Source organism: Ambystoma mexicanum, chromosome 6p, assembly GCF_040938575.1.
Source record: "Ambystoma mexicanum isolate Mex_15411 chromosome 6p, UKY_AmexF1_1, whole genome shotgun sequence".
In the NCBI taxonomy this organism is placed as follows: Eukaryota; Metazoa; Chordata; class Amphibia; order Caudata; family Ambystomatidae; genus Ambystoma; species Ambystoma mexicanum.
The window spans coordinates 1151601884-1151615612 of record NC_090935.1 but is presented as its reverse complement, the minus strand read 5'-3'; positions in this window follow the sequence as shown (position 1 = coordinate 1151615612).

The window sequence follows — 13729 nt, the reverse complement described above, 5'->3', positions numbered from 1 at the left end:
AACCCAGCCGACTACCTGTCCCGTCACCCACGGCCCGCTACTGATGGGGAACAACGCCACGCGAAAGAAACAGATGAACACATATGTCATGTAGTCGCCTGTGCCCGTCCACGGGCCTTGACCTTACATGAAATAGCAAGCGAGACGGAAGCAGACACCATCCTGACACACACTACCACAGCCATCCAGTCAGGAAACTGGAAGAACTACCTCACATCCATGGCCCAACGCACCACGTCTGCTCAAGCCAAACTTCGGGCGCTATTTGGGATCCGACATGAACTCTCAGTTGCCCCCGAAGGTATACTCCTCAAGGGCCACCGGATCGTGCTACCCGCATCACTAGAGGAGAGAGCCCTCAGGGTAGCCCACAGCGGACATCAGGGCATCGTCAAAACAACGGCATACATAAAGTCCAGAATGTGGATGCCCAACATACAACAATGAGTAGTGGAGCTGGTGGAATCCTGCGCAGCCTGCCAAGCCTCCAGGAGGGCCGAGAACCCAGAACCCATCGCCAGCACCCCAAGAAGCAGCAAGCGGTGGGAGGCAGTCAGCATGGACCACTGTACCATTGCCGGCAAAGGATACCTACTTGTGATTGATGAATTCAGCAGGTATCCTGAGGTAGAACACGTGGCATCCACCAACGCGGAGACAACGATCCTCACACTAGAAAAGATCTTTGCAACATATTGGATCCCGACAAAAGTCAAGAGCGACAACGGACCATCGTTCACCAGCCAAGAGCTGCGCACATTTTTCAAAGACATAAATGTAAAACACAAGCGGATCACCCCAAGATGGCCCCAAGCAAACGGTGACGCTGAGAGGTTCATGGGGTCACTCAATAAAGTTATCTGCATTGCTAAAGAACGAGGGCATCCATGGCTGAAGGCAGTGTATCAGTTCCTGAGGACGCACAGACAAACTCCACACTCCTCTACAGGAATCAGCCCTGCTGCCCTCATGTTCGGGGTACCCATACAGACAGAGCTCCCGATACACCCACAATGGGTAGCTCCGGAACCCGACATCCCAGCTATAGATGCTATGAGACTGGGGCGAAATGAGCAAGAGAGTATTGCCAGGCGAGCCAGCCACCGAGACCTAACACCAGGAGACACCGTCATCGTCAAGAACCGGGCGATGCCCAAGAAAATGTCCCTCAATTTTGAACTCCAACCATGGACAGTCAGTGCCGCAAACCACAGCATGATTACCGCCACCCGAGGGAGTGAAACAGTAACAAGGAATGTGTCGCACTTCAGGAAGGTGCCACCGGAACTATGGGAAGAGAGCCCGGTGTCCCCAAGAGGAGAGCCGGTGACACCATGCATGCCCCGAGACCAAATGACACCCAGAAACTATGCCACCCCAAGAGAGCCGGAGGCACCCCACCAACAAGAAAATAGGACTGAATTCAAGCGCCCAGTGGCAGACAAGCCGGAGAGGGGAAATCCCCGATACCTCCTGAGAGAGAAGCCCAGACTGTTGTCCCGCCTCCAGGGGTACGTGGTGGACGGAGTCTACCTTCAGAAAACCGACCAAGATGAGGTCAGAGTGGCTCAGAGTGTACAGTACCCGTTATAACATGTTTGTTGTCTAACTGTTGTGAAACACCTCCAAGTTGGAGAGGAATGTGGTGTCACGTGCCCAGATACTTCCGGGTCACGTGACACCTGGAAATAAAGGAATCACCGGAACTGGCGTTAGAACGCCAGTCCGGATTTATGCAGCCGAACGTGTGGTCGCGTCTTCCTTTGAGCGGCGCAAAGCGCTGCGCACTAGGCCAGACCCAAGCCAGGCCTACACACGAGGTCGGGCCCCGCACACTAACTGGGACCCGACACCACAGTCACAGCCCCCACACAGGCAGACAAAGCCCAGGGCAGGAGCACCCACAAAGCACAATCGTTTTGGGACTCCGAACAAAGCACTAAACAAGTATCCTACGTACGCGGTTTACGTTTTCTTTGGAACATTGTTCTGTTTCACATACAGCATCTTAAGCGTGAGCTTTGCCTTGCTCTGTTTGAAGTGAATGCAACAAGGTTCTTGAGAAGTCTCCGGGAATACTTGGTCATTCTGCTTCAATTGCAAGCATTTGCCAAAAACTTGAGCTTCACCGTGCTCTGTTTCAGTGGAAGCGTGAGGAGATCGTTTGAGTATTACGTGCCCCACTCGCAGAGTTAGCTCCAAAGGCATAAACCAAGTGTCTTTCGGTACCTAATTGCAGCGCCAGTGGTGAAGAAACTGCAAGCTGCCCGAGTTCCAGGTTTGGACAGGGATTGCTACAAGAGCGGCATGAAGATCTAAGGAAGACGCCAGATAGCCGGGGGATTCAGAGGCAAAAGCCGATCCAGCGAAGGGAAGGACCCGGCGAAGAAAACCGCTGCAGCAAGCAGCGTGGCCCGCAACAGCAAGGATCGAGCGGACAGTGGGCGGAGTTAAGCCATGAGAGGGAAAGAGCTGGGCAGGGTTGTCATGGCATCGCACTCTGAAGAAATTGACACAATAGCAAAGTGTGCAAGATATCGGCAAGCTAAAGACACGTTTGTTTAGAAAATTACAAAAACTGAAAGCGGCAGACAGGTGAATAACGCTGAGCAGCTGGCAAGGGGCCGAGCCAAGCTCACAGGGCAATTAAGAACACAGCAGCATCGAAGTGCTGGCGAGCAGTGAAATCAACACGCGCAACATGCAACCTACAAAAGGAAAAGTCTTTTTGAACAAAAGAGCAGATTTACAAGTTTGAAATCATCACTGAACCATAACATTTTGATATTTAAGTGGAGGCGTTTTTCATTTATTCACGCATTGAACAGAGCATAAGAAGTAATAAGACAAGGCAGAGACATGGAACCTGCAGGCAGAAAGAAAACGAAACTCATGCTCTGGGCTGAGGAAGCAGAGCGCATACACAGCTGGCAATTGTTAAGAAAACGCCTAAGCAAAGATTCAGGTGATGAAGAGTCAGACATTACAGTGGCGGCGGAGGTTGCACCACCACCAACAAAGAAAGCTAAAGAAAACCCAGAACCAAGGGGAACAGACAAGCAGACCATTCCGGCACAAGGAAAGAAGGGCAACAAGAAAGGTAATAATAAAACACATCTGTCTGATATGTTAGATAACTTTGCAAATAAATATGTGACTCAACAAGAATCCGTAGTAAACACAACATTTGATAAAATAGAGCAAATGATGTCTGATCTAAGGGAGAAACAGCAACAGCCTATAAATACAGAGATAGCTATAGAACAAGTGGGCGGAGGGGGAGGGCTACTAAAGGCATGGACCGGCCCAAACCACACAAAGGGTCAGACATGCCCAACTAGGCTCAATGGTGCGTAGCCCATGAGAACACCCCCAGCAATAGAAGGGGGGGGCACAATAACAGGCGAGGGGAATGCAAATGTAGCAACAGCATCACAAAATGAGGACATAATGGTCACAAAGACACAGCTAATGGAAAGATTGAAAGCACTAGAAAGACCAGAGACATATGGAGAAAAGACTCAGTCACATAATAAGACACCATATACAACCAGCAATAAAATCACTGAGTCAGATGAACATAGAAAGGGTGAGCAGCAAAAGCCCTTTCAGAAGAAACAGCCACCGGGGGCTAGGTCCAATACCCGCAGTCAATACAAAATCCAAAACACCAACACCAACAGAAGTAACACCACATGTTGGAATTTTGAGAAAGGGCAAAGAGTGCAGATACAAGCACAATTGCACAAAATGCAGGGGTAAATATCCCAGTAGAAGGTGCACCCACCTGCCAAACAGAGGCCCCAAAAAATAGGAACAATAAGGTAGGAGACACATTTATAGTTAAACAAGGGAAATCCCCAATCAACGTAGGGGGTTTTAAGGCAGCGCTAGCTGCATACCCAGACAAAAACATCAGCCAAATAATTGAGAGAGGTTTCAAAGAGGGTTTCTACATCCTGTTCAAAGGCAAAGGGTCCCCAAAAATCCCAAAGAATCTAAAATCAGCAAGAGACAAACCGGGGATAATGAGGGAAAACATTAAAAAGGAACTGGATGTGGGGAGAACCGGGGGGCCCTGGGAACATATGCATTTTAAGGAATACATATGCTCCCCCTTAGGGCTAGTGCCCAAGAAAGAACTGTGAAAAATGAGAATGATACATCACCTATCATACCCACAAGGGCAATCCGTGAAGGATGGAATCCCAGAAACAGAATCTGCAGTGACCTACACCCATTTACCAGAGGCACTCAGAGTAGTCAGGAAATGTGGCAAAGAGGCTCTGATGGCCAACTTGGACATAGATTCAGCATTTAGACTGTTACCTGTGCACCCAGAATCACAACTGTGGTAAGGTTTTACTTTTGATGGAATATTTTATGTGGACAGGTCTCTACCAATCGGGTGCGCAGTATCTTGCACCCTATTCAAGCAGTTTAGCAATTTTTTTCAGTGGGCCTTTCTAAAACAGTTACCAGAAGCACAGGCAGTCCACTACCTGGAAGATTTCATGTTGATAGTGCATCCAAAGACAGGACAATGCCAGAGGGCACTAACGAAGATGATAGAAATTGCGGCACAATGGGGCATACCATTGGCAGAGGAAAAGACAACAAAACCAGCGACAAACATCATTTTCTTAGGAATAGAAATAGACTCCAAGGCTGGTGTCTGCAGGATACCAAGCAAAAAGGTAGAGGAACTACTAGAAAAAAACAGGAACATTAGAAAAATGGGAAAAGGCACAATGAGAGGGATACAACCCCTGGAAGGAAGCCTAAACATTTGCAGCCAGGGTCATACCACAGGGCAAAACATTTGCAAGGAGCTTGGAGCTAAGAAAAAAAGACGACTGCCAAAAGCCACATTTGCACATTAGGTTAGGAGAGGAAGTTAAAAAAAGACTTACTAATATGGGAAGATTTCCTCAAAATGTAAACGGCACAACACTATGGCGCATGCCATTGAATACAAGCGACAAAATAGTGTTTTTTACCGATGCAGCTGGGAGCACAGGTTTTGGGGCCATTCTTGGGTCGCTGGAGAATGGCCAGACACCTGGCATGCAGCAGGTTGGACCAGAAATATCACACTTCTTGAAATCATACCAATCTGGCTAGCAGTACACATCTGGGGCGGGCATCTGGCAAACACAGAACGAACCACTTGGTCAGATAACATGGCAGTGGTGGGAATTATTTCAAAACATCAGGAGGTAGTTAACACCTATCAACAGTTTACAGTTGTATTAATTAAATCAAAGCTGTAAATGGTATATTTAAAGTTATATTTTAATTCAATAATTTGTAGAAAAAATACATTTTGAGTTAAGAAATGATGGGACGACCCCATTCATTTGGTACAGTAAAACATACACACAATGTCTAAAAAGAGAAAGACTTTTTAGTCGTGACACATTAATTAATCAAGAGCCACTCGCTCCCGACAGGACTAGGTAAATTATTACTCTAGCTCTGTCTTATAAATTGAAATTATTACAGAACCAATTGGAATATTTATATCCCTTTCCTTTCTGTTTTTTTGTTTCATATCAACAGTTGCAGAAGGCAGATCCAACCCCACCATGCAATACCAGTAATAGGAATTGATATCCGATGACAAATGTATTAAATACACCTCCTACTGATGTTTGTTTTTACTGTAAGGAATGATTTAGATACAGTGACACTACTCCTGAAGAAAGTTCCCAGAATCACCACAGAACTGAAACATGTCGAGTTCTATCTAACCATCTAGTGTAACAACTACTAGCTTGACGAAATAACTGCCCCATAATAGGGCTTGAGGATCTTTGCAAGTGTAAAATCTTTTTTCTGCATAGATCAACATATCCATTTTAAGCTACTAGATATTTGATATTAAAATATACAAATTAATGTGTCACGACTAAACAGTCTTTCTCTTTTTAGACATTGTGTGTATGTTTTACTGTACCAAATGAATGGGGTTGTGCCATCATTTCTTAACTCAAAATGTATTTTATCTACAAATTATTGAATTAAAATATGACTTTAAATATACCATTTACAGCTTTGATTTAATTAATACAACTGTAAACTGTTGATATGTGTTAACTACCTCCTGATGTTTTGAAATATTGACCCACCCCCAATATAAGGTAGAACTACTAGTTCTTTTGGGTTTCCCTAAAGACGTGTAGTGGTGGGAATTATTCATAGAAGAACCACCAAGTGCCAGCTAGTGTTAAGAATTTTAAGAGCAACGACCAAGATCACACTGGTTAAAAACATCGTGGTAAGAGCGAAGCACATTGCAGGAAGAGACAATAACATTGCTGATGCTTTATCTCGTTTTTAGTGGGCAAATGTTCACCAAACTGCCCCAAATGCACAAAAAGAGATGACAAATATCCCAAAAGACTGCTGGGATATTCTGGAAAATTGATAAAAACAGCATCAACGCCAACACCGAACGGCCGGGGCCTGGATGCACAACCATCAACATCAAACACCTCAAATACGGTTGAATGCAGGCGAGCACTGGCAACGAAAAACATATACCCTGAAACAGGGCTACTTTTAGATCTGGCCAAGATGGCACTGGTGGACAACACCGCAGTACAATATAGTAAGTGTCTGAAAACGGTACTGAATGTTACAGGTCTAGCGCATGTGGAATTAATAACGACAAAAAATATTAATGTATTTTTAGTTTGGGCTTGCAGATAAGGAGTGAAAACAGAATGGGCAAAAAGGCATCTAACAGCTGTGGCATATTTTGCTAAAATAAAGGGCGACTCAGACTCAACTCAGAGTTCTTTAATTACATATGCCCTCAAAGGCTGGGGAAAGCGGAAGGGCCGCACAAAGATAAAAGACGTCCTCTAGATTTTCTGAAACTGGTTATGTTGACAAGTCTGTTAGAAGAGATATGCTCACACCCTTTTGAGGCGCTATTATTTAAAACAGTTTTTTCCTTAGCATACTTTGGGGCGTTCAGAGTGAGTGAACTCATAGCATTAAGCACCAAAGCCAGCAACGGCTTGGGGATGATGGACATAAGGGTAAGGGCTGACAAAATCACCATTGAAGTTCAGAAATCCAAGACAGGTTGCAAGAGGGAAATAAATATCTACTGTATAGATGACTCCAGCAACTGCCCAGTATGCACAACCAACAAATACAATGTACAGCGACCATTGTTCCATAGGGATGCTTCTGCCCTCTGCCATTTTCAATTCAAAGCGGTACTATTGAAAGCCGGGTGGGACCCTAAAGAATTTGGGACCCATTCCTTTAAAATAGGTGCAGAAACAACTGCATGGCAAGGCGGGCTGGGGGCGCAACAAGTAAAAACAATATGGGGATGGAAATGTGAATGTTACAAATGATACATAAGACCAGAACTAATCTAAAAAATAATTCTTCACAAACAGATCACGGTGCCCCCTTCAAATCAGCCTGGATAGTAGGACACTCTTTCGTGTTCCAGAACAGGGAGATGGGCAGAGGAGACAAAGGAGGGAACCGCATTCAAAGACACCATCACTTCATGGTAGGGGTACAGGAGACTAAAATGGCCAGATATTTGAAGAGGAAGTGTTGAGTAGCTTCCCCACTCCAGTTGCCCCCCTCCCACTGCCTATTGAGTTCACATCAAAATATGTGACGTATTAAGAACAGTTAAATCAGCAGAGAGCAGCACATGGGTTCTGCCCAGTACCTATCAGTGCAACCTCACCTATTAATATACCGACACCAAAGAAAACCTGGACAGTAAGGTATCCATTGAGAAAGCCATATCTACATCCTACACAATATGATGGTTGTTTGAATGAAATACCTGTAGAAGCAAAGAAGATAATGAAGGACGATGAATGGTGACATCATAAGAAATCGGACTGACGCACATATAGAAGATACAATGACCTAAGAATACTGAAAAGAGACAAAATATAAGGAGATACCACGGATAAGTGACAGCTTGGGCTCAAGATGAAGAAACCTATGCCACATACATGATGAATATATTTAGATAGTTTAAACGTGTACAGATGCAAGTAACTGCAAGAGGCAAAGAAATTGTGAAGCTAGTTTATGCTTAATAGTCAATAAGTTGCAGCAAGCGCCAACGATTACAGGTATATACCTCAAGAAGCACTTTATGTATGTTATGTTATGTTGCTTTGCATTTATATAGTGCCTTATGTACCATTGGTGTAGTCTCAAGGTGCTGGTAGGTTGAACGCCCTCGGGAACCGAAGCTCAAGTCAGTAGAGAGAGTAGAGAGAGTCAAAAGGTGCGTGTGAGCCCCGGATATGTGTGCATCTGGTTTGGCATTCGTGTGATAGCTGCTTCTTAGCGGTAGGTGTGGTGGTTGAGAGATCAGGAGTATGTGTTTGTTCTGGCAGGTTGTAATCCAGACCGATTCTGGCTGTGTTAGGCCTGAGGAGAACGCCTAGGCTGGAGGGTGTGTGTCCAGAAGTGTTTACTTAGGGTGATGGGGAGCATGAGGCAGATGGTGGTATGAGAACAGCTATACCGAATGGTGTCATAGTATTGCTGTGTTCTATTTGAGTGGTGGTGTAAAGAAGAGAGTAAGCGTGGAGATGTGAATATGGTGGTTTACCTTAGGTGCTTGAGATCGAGCCCTCTCCAATAGTTCCATGTACTCCATCCGTTCCATGTACTCTGACTGTTCCGTGCATTATGACCGTTTCACGCACTCAGACCGTTCCTTTCAATGCTCTTTCAGACGTTCCATGCCCTCCAAACCATTCCATGTAAGTCATGCCATTCTATGCACTCCAATCCATTCCATGCACTCCAATCCGTTCCATGACAAAATCACCACTTGCACCCAAAGCCACCACCTGTCCCTTAGGGCTACTATCTTTCAAACAGAGCTTCCAGGTACCCCCTCCATAGCCAGATGTACCACTTATTCACCAAATACCCCCCAGAAACATCATCTACCCTCAGAGCTGCTTTGAATGAAAGTCCACTACGCATATGAGCAGAATTGTGCAAAGGTTACAATAGGCATCAAATGGAGTGTGTTGCAGCAAGAAAATCGAGAATCGAGACAGAGCAAAACTCAGCTAAGGATGACCACGCCAAGAAGCCAAGGTCTTATCTGGCTGGAATGGGCTGACATTGGATACAATTAAGGAGAAAAGAGAACGGAGGGTCCTGTTCAGAAAGGCCAAGATAAGCCACAGACGTCAGAGAACTGGTAGAATTAAATCAAATATATACGAAAAGACACAGAGAAAAGCCAATTTCACGGTGTCCAGTCACGTGACAAAGACAGGCTGGAAGAGTGAGACTTTCACACCTACACATGGATCCCCGCCATGCCCATACTCCTTAAAAGTTCTCAGAGCAGAGAGCAGGCTCAAGGCCAAACTACAAAGAAGTAATTGACACATGACTACTGAGGTGATGATTGATTGTAACATAATTGGTGGGAAGCTGGGGTGCAGACAAGCTTCTCTGGGTATCGGGTAATAAAATCGCAGCAAAAATGTCACTGCTAAAAATAATCGTGGCAAAAATGCTGTGGTTTGACCCGGTAATGGTATACCCCATTATACCATTTAAGGGGAGCGAGGGTGTCCCCCACTCACCTTAAATGGTATAATGGGTCCAGGGGTTGCGGGGGTGTCCCCTGCAACCTTTACAGGATTTTGGCAGCAAAACCACAGCATTTGTGCCACAATATTTTGTATTCATGGCCATTTGTGCCACGATTTTAAGATATGGAACCCTTCTCTGCACCTGGATGTTCTTTCTGCGTGCTGCTAGACGTAGGTGGAAAAGTATGAGTCGGGTTGATGCCAACCCAATCATGGTGCACCATGTAATCTAGGGTCCTATAGTGAGTAGAGCCAATGGGACCTCATACTTTTAGTGATGTTCATAGTAGCCATTTTGAAGGGAGGGCTTAGTTGCCCTACCTGACATTGATTGTCCAATCTCCTCTCCCGTTACCAAATACAGCTATAGTACCTTAATTAAGTTACCTTCCTATAACCAATCACGTTGCATGTTATGGTTTTAAGGTTGCCACATAGAATGATGTTAGTACATGCGCAGGTTGTACGTCAGCAATGACGAGTTTTTGCTATAAATATTGTGTTTTTTCTGAAAGTAAAGAGAGCGAGAATAACGAGGAGCTCCCCATAGATAGTGGATAGATTAATTGAAAACCCTGCAGGTTAGGTGTGACGGGTCCCTTGCTTTCTCCCAAAATCCTCTCCCACATCTATGAGTAGCGGATCGGACGAGCGGCATGGAGATGCGTTAACGAGCGTCCGTAGTTGAAAGACATGCGAACGGTGAGTAAAAAAGACTGAATGTTTTGGCAAAGCATGCATGCTTAAAAAACAAGTAAGGGAAGGGAACGGAGGGAGGCGGGATAAAATATAACCACGATAAAATATAACCACGATAAGAGTATACGCCCAGTTCCTAGATTTTAAAGAATGCTAGCAGAAACCCTTATCTAAAGTCCAGTAAATAGGATGACGTAGGTGACCGGATTGATTAAAGACAATCCGAAAGAGATAGGCTTAAGTTCCATGTCGGAACAGACATTAGGGGTAAGATGCATCTGAGAGAGCAGACAGCATAAGATATATGTGGCCGGCCAGAGTTTGTCTGTTTGTTTTATATGTTTGAGTAAAATTGTAACGTCATAGTTGGAAAAAGTATTTATGTGAAAAAAGGTATGAAAAACGATTGTAGAAGGAAATTATTGCATGTCATGGATTGATGGTTGTTTTTTAGCAAGATTAAAGTAAAAAATATTGTTGAAAAAACAGGATTGCAACTTGCGACGATTGGTACTCGCTCATATTGTTGATTTTTGAGATGCAATTTTAATAAAGTGTGAAGTGAAAAAATAAGCAAGTGTTACATGAATAAGGGGTAAACGAGTCAAGCATGGAAGACGTCAATCACTCCGTTAATACACCTGTACAAACAGTTGCCAAAACACGCACCTAAGCTTAAACAGTACAGTGCAGAATGGGTTAAAGGGACCGCAGACAAAATGTTTATGCCGTGGCCCCAAGGTGGATCGCTATCCAAAACAGTCCTGCAGCACATGACGACATATTTACATGCCACGTACACTGGCAAAAAGTTAGACAAGCTCCTGGCTAGTTTAGAACTTTGGAAGATGTACCAGGAAGAAAGGGAGGAGGTGCTGCCGTTAGATTGGACACTGAATATATGCAAAGAGGGTGGTGAGGAGCCTTCTGCGCCACCCGCCCCGTCTGAAATAAAAAAATAAGTTAGTAAAGACGAAGGATTGTACCCAATGAGGGAACTTAAAGCAGCAACGGGATATAGCAAGCTGTCATATGAGTCACCTACTCAAAGTACTGACGAGAGCCCAGAGAAGGACAGGGAATGAAATATTACCTCCAATGTCCAGAGGGACAAGGAGAGACGCGAAAAGGAAAAAGGGGATCAAGCGCAGGCAAGTACATCTCTAGGTACAGGAAGAGAAGTAAAGAAATGGAAAGGAGATGAGGATAGAACTGATGAGATGGCACTCACACAGAATGAATGGATGGGAGGTCAGATTTTATTGAAACTCAATGGTAAAGGCTTTGAGGACATGAGACAAAGGGGAGAACGAGACAAATTAGAAAGAAGAGATAAGGAAAAAGAAGGACAATTAAGAGAGGAAGGGGTGAGAAACAAGGATAGGCAGAAACGAGAGCAGTTATATCATGATGAACAGGTCAGAAAACAGGAAAAGGCGGAAGAACAAAGAAAACGTGACAATAAGCAGAGAACAGCTGATGATCAGGAAATAATAGAACAAAGGAGAATAGAAGAAGAAGAGCAAAAGATACAAGAGAAGAGAATAAAAAGACGGACAGATGAGGAAATACAAAGGGCAAATGAACAAAGAGATATGAGGAAAAAAGAGGAAGACAGGGTTAGAGAGGAAGCAAGGAAGCGTAGAGAATTTGATGACGACATAGAACGCAAGCGACGACAGAGAACGCGTGATCTCTAGTGTCTGGAAAGGGAGGTTAGAAAACCCGATCCAGTGGTAGAATGGGAAGATATAGAAGAATTATTTCCTGAGTACCATTCAGTACCAGGCACATCTAGAGTAAATCTAGAAGATGACTTTGACACCAGAAGTATAGGAGAGACAATCGATAGAATGTATGATGAGATGGGACTAGAAAAGGTACCCCAAGGAAAGGGAAAGGATGAGCACCTTGAAAGCACTCAGTTGTACGATACTGAGACGCTTCACGCAGCAGCAGACATAGAGAGCTGTCGTTAGATAGGCTGAGACTTAATACAAATGAGGAAGATGAGAGAAGCTGCACGAGTTGGGCACAGGCAATATCAGATGAAGAAAGGGAAGCCTGTGAAAGAGAAGAAAGAAACACAGAGCGAGGTCTCAAGAGACGTCTCCCTATGGGTAAGGAAATGTCACGACCCCTGCCCTAGGCCTGGATTGCCAGGCGGGCTACTTCTAGTACCAGACTCTCTTTGGCGCCAGGCTCAGGTGCTTAAGCAGTAATCTGGGCCCATAAGGGCATTGCACAACAACATGGATGCTTCCACATGGCTCAGTTCCTGAACTGAACTATGCGGTCTAGCATTTTGAGTGTGGCAGGCCAAGAGACACCTGGGATGCCTGCAGGCTATATAAGCCACGCCCGGACTCCAGTACATGCTTCGCGTTACTTTGCAATCCAGCAACGTGACGCTCATCGTGTTCAGCTGCATCTGCGAACCTCGGAAGAACCGCATCTGAAAAACAAAAGGACATTGTGAAAATCAGCAGCTTACCTGTGATTCCACCGCAAGCTGCCCTCCTCTCCTGCAACCATCATCCAATGTCATCACCGAGCCGCCCGGATCGTCGAATCTGCAAAAGGAGAGAAAAGGACATTAGACATTTTGCAATTGTGCCGCAGCATAACTCATGAGTCGCCCATCGACTAGCATCGCCTTGGGACTTCTTGCTCCAGGTGAGCACAGCAACCTATGAACAAAAGACAACATGTTAGCAAAGGCAAGGCATCATAGCGCTGTGCAAAGCGCCTACTTACCACATCAAGGCGCTCTCAAGACACCATCACCTGTCGGCGAGTCCCAATTCAGCCAACGTTCCAAAGCGGACCTCCGCACATCTAAGGAGAGAGAAAGACATTATTTAAATCCAAGAAAGGCATACAGTATAGCAGTAATAAGTTCTACCTGAAAGACTCTAAAGGGCTTGCAACAGTGAAGTAACTAGATCGCACTCGCCCACAAGGACAACGCTCCCCTGCCAAGAAGGCAGGACGGAGAGCACGCCAAAACCTATAACAAGGTGAGGAAAGGTCTGGGGAGGGGCTTCGGACATATGGGGTGTTGGGAGGCTCTTACCCCAGTTGCCCAGTCTTGAACATTGCCCACCTGTTTTCCAGGCAGAACATCTCCGCTAATTATACCTGGGAGCGGCTGAGAAGGGCACCAGAGTCCCCACAGCTGGGTGTCGTCCCCGTGGATACCAGGTGAGCGTAACAGGGAATAACACAGTCAGATTCAACCGTGTCTGCATCTAAAGTATCAGAGTCAGTGACACAGTCAGATCAACATGAAGGACTGCCACACGGTCAGAGGGGGGTGTCTCCCCTGCCATATGTAAGCAGGTTAAGGACATTGCCAGGCAGACAGCGATGTGGGAATATTACCCCTGAGGTAGACAGACAAATGA